Source organism: Elaeis guineensis, chromosome 1 (genome assembly GCF_000442705.2).
Source record: "Elaeis guineensis isolate ETL-2024a chromosome 1, EG11, whole genome shotgun sequence".
In the NCBI taxonomy this organism is placed as follows: domain Eukaryota; kingdom Viridiplantae; phylum Streptophyta; class Magnoliopsida; order Arecales; family Arecaceae; genus Elaeis; species Elaeis guineensis.
In genome coordinates, this window is record NC_025993.2 from 92,628,404 (window position 1) to 92,632,708 (window position 4,305).

A 4,305-nucleotide genomic window follows, 5' to 3' on the forward strand; every position below is an offset into this window, starting at 1 on the left:
CGTTCGTGGCTAATTTTTCTTGATGTTTGTTAAGAAAGAGATCAGAGGCGATACATGCTTGAGTTAATTTGATGTCATCTGTTATATCATGTTTTATTTTTTATTGAACGAATGATTCATACTAATCTACTTTGAATATGCCTGCCTACCTCTACATTTCCAAGGCTGAAAAGATTTACAAGGCTTACGAGTTCCATTTTCCTCTTTCCTCCAACTGGTGGGAGGTTCTATGGAAGTTAGAGCACCTATCAGATGGAGCTTCTGTCATGTCTACTTCATGAGATTTTAGGCCTTTGAAACATTGAGACATTATGCAATGTCTTCTTATTCTATATATTTTTGGAAACCTGAAATTGGAAATGCTGCCATGAAAAATAAAACTCAACTAAGTCTTATTCGACTGGTTAGAGTAGGCTACATAAACCCTTTTCCTCCATCTTACTTTCTTTAAGGTCATACTTTCTAAAAGACTTTGTGATATTAAGTCTCTTCTTACTATTTTATTCCATAAGATTTTTGGTGTATCTTTATCCTTCTTTCCTTCTATATGTATCAATTATTAGTACATCTATCGGCTAATGTTGTATATTTTAAAATTAAGTTATCATTTTTTCAATTTATTTTTAAGTTATGCTATCTTTATTTTATTACAGATGACTTAATTTTTTATTTTATCATTTTTTTAAAGAAAAAATTATTTAGATATCTCTTCAATTGAGGGTTAGTTTCACATGGTATCTTTCGAGTTTAAAAAATTTCGTAGAAGTTTTTTAAGTTAGTTAAATGATTCGATATAGGTCTATCATCCATCTTCATTTATGTGAGCCAACAAAATTTTATCAGACAATGGTCACATGAGACTTTTAATACTGAAATATCTTTATTAGAGATGGTTTAAATGGAGAGGAAGGATGGAGAGAAGGATGAGGAGGCTTAAAGAGGAGGATGAGGTGTAGGAAAAGGAGAATGTAGTGAGAGTGGATGGAGCTCGGGATTAGATTAGATGGACAGGGGAGATGAGAATGATGATGGTTTAGAGAGGAGGGGGAGGTAGTGAGAGTAGGTAGGGCTCAGGATCAGATTAGATGGAAAGAGGGATGAGGATGATGGTAGAGTTTAGAAAGGAGGAGATGTTGGAAGAGGAGGTCATGGTGGGAATGAGTAGGGCTTAGGACTAGGTTAGATGGGGATGAGGCATGGCGATGGTTGAAGATGATAGTGGAGTTCAGAGAGGAGAATGTGTTGGAAGATGAGAGGGTGGTAGGAGTGGGTAGAGTTTGGTGGAGCTCAAGATTAGGTTAGATATAGAAGAGAAATGAGGATGGCAATGATGTTTAGAGAGGAGTAGAACGCATTGGAAGAGGATATAGTAGGAGGGGATAGGGCTTGGATGGGACTATGCTACATAGAGAAAGATGGAGAGGAGCAATAAGGAGCACAATATGATTTTTATAAAAGGATATGTTGGAAGAGGAGCTGGTGGTGGGATGAGGAAGGATGAGAAGAAAAGAAGAGAACGTATTTTGATAAATAAGTCATTTAGGTGAGGGCAAAATTATTTTTTTGATAATGTCTTGATGATGTCTTAATGGTGTTAGATGCCATATGGGCTTTGGACCATATTGGATCATTTAACTAACTTCAGGGACCATTTAACTAAGTAAAATTGGCCCTAAGCTAAGGAGTTCTTAAATAATTTTTTCTTTCTTATATTATTGTACATTCATCTCTTCTTATCTCAACCATACTTGTCTTGTGCATATATTGTTGGATAACTATTCAATAATTTATAATGTAACATATGGCTAGTAGTATACCCATCATATAATATATATATATATATATATATATATATATATATATATATATATATATATATATATATATATATATATATATATATATATATATATATATATATATATATATATATATATTCTTATTGTACTTTTCTATTTTATCTATCCTATTTTAATCCTATCAATCACATCATCTTCGTTCTTCCCTTATAAATAATTTATCTTAAATTATGAATATGATTATTTTTAGGAACTTCATGATCCTCAACTTTCACTATACTTCTATTTTAAATTTTTCTCAAATTATATTTCATGTATTCTGCCTTGTCACTACTTAACTTGAAATTCTTAGATTCTAATATATTACTCCATAATTCCAAAGTTTTGATCAACTCTAGCCTTAATTTCATTTGTGAAGATATATCATCCGCAACTAGTATGCATCAATGAATATCATCTTGAATATTTTTTAATAAGCCCATCCATAACTAATGCAAAAAGGTAAGGATTTGAATTTGATGTCAACATATTATGATTGAGAACTCACTAGTATTATTTTCAGTAATTTTAATATTGGTAATTGTTTTATTATATATGTCCTTAATTATATTAATATAACTAATGGAGATTGTTTTCTATAGCACCTACCATAAGATTTCTCTAAAGACCCTATCAATGCTTTATGCTTTCTTTAAATCAATAAAAACTATATGAAAATTTTATCTTCTTTTTTTTTTTCCTACACTTTTTCATTAATCTATCAAGGACAAAAAAATAGCTTCTGTAGTTGACATTCCTAGCATAAAACCAAATTATTTCTAATATTTTTGTTTCTGACCGTAATCTGTACTCAATCATCTCTCAAACTTTTATAGAATGCTCATGAATTTCATGCCACAATAGTTATATCACCTTGATTTTCATAAATTGGGACTATAAAATTCTTCCTCTATTCATTAGGTATCTTTCTTGTCTTTAAAATCTTATTAAATAAATTAGCAAACCAAGTTATTTCAACGTCACCTAAACAGTTTGAATCCTTCATATGAATTTCATCATATCCAACAACTTTTCCTATTTTCCTTTATCTTAAAGCCTCCTTCAACTCAAATACTCTAATTCTATATATGTACTTAACATTTCTTCCCCAGTGAAACTTGTAAAGCAATCTAAATCATTAACATAACTTTCATTAAATAGCTTACAAACAAAAAAAACACTCTTCCATCTTTCTTTGATATCATCTTCCTTAACCAAAATTTTTTGAATTTTATTTTTGATGCATTCAATAAGTCAAATCTCTAATTTTTCTCTCTTATTCTTGCAATCATATGGATATATTTCTCCCCATCCTTAGTTTTTAACTTGTAATATAACTCTTCATATATTTTGAATCTAGCCTCTCGTACTGTGATAACTCGGCCCACTGGACCTAAAGCCACAAAGCCCACCCAGAAAAAAAAAAAAAAACAGGGAAGAAGACTCCCGATCGGAGTCTTCCCCTTCCCCGGTTCCGATCAGGAATCGGAGTCCTAGGGCCATTAAAAGACCCTAGGACGAGTCCTATAAGAACACCCCTCCTCTCCTCTAAGAGAGGACACAATAGTCACCGACGATCATCGGAGTTCTTCTCCGATTTTTTTGATTGAAACCGCGGCCCCTCGACTCGTGCTCGTCGCGATTTCACGCCGGTGGGGGTCATCGGAGGTCATGGTAAGTCCTTCCTCCTCTTTCTCTCTTCTCTTCCTTCTTTCCCATGCCTGGGGACACGACTGCCGGCGACAGGAGCCGTCGAATTTCGTCGGAGAAGAAAGCCCTGTTCTTCTCTCCCTTTTCCTAATTTTTTATGGCACCGACAGTTATCGCCGACCGTCGGCTTTGGCCTTCGAGCATGAGAGGGTCGCCCCTTGCCGCCGGCCACCGCCAGGCGGAGAATGGTCGTGATCGGTCGGTCAAAGGCATGGGGACCTCTAGGTCCCCTGTTTCGGCCAAAGAAGGCCACAGGAATAAGAAAAAGAAAAAGAAAAGAAAAAAAAAAGAAAAAGAAAAGAAAAAAAAAGAAAAAAAAGAAAAATAATAATAATAATAAAAAATATATGTGAGAGAAAGTTTCTCTCATCTCTCTATCTTAAGTCTTTCTCTCTCTAGAATTGAACTTTCTCTCTCTACCTTCTCTCTATATTTTCTCTCTCTAAATTCTCTCTCTAGATTTTTTTTATTTTCTCTCTCTAGACCTTTTATCTCTTTTTATGGATTTTATCTCTCTAGGGTCATTCTCTCTCTCTACTTATATCACAGATCCTAGGATAAACTTGAGATGAAAATATGATAATCTGAGACTTCTCCGAAATTCATGCAGTAGAATTGAATCCCAATCTGATTCTTATTCGAAATTGATAACATCAATCATGGTTAATCCATATTAAGTCACCCTGATATGACCTTTGATGATCTTAATCATGATTGCCACTTTTGAAGGATACGAAGATTCTCTCTCTACTTTTTC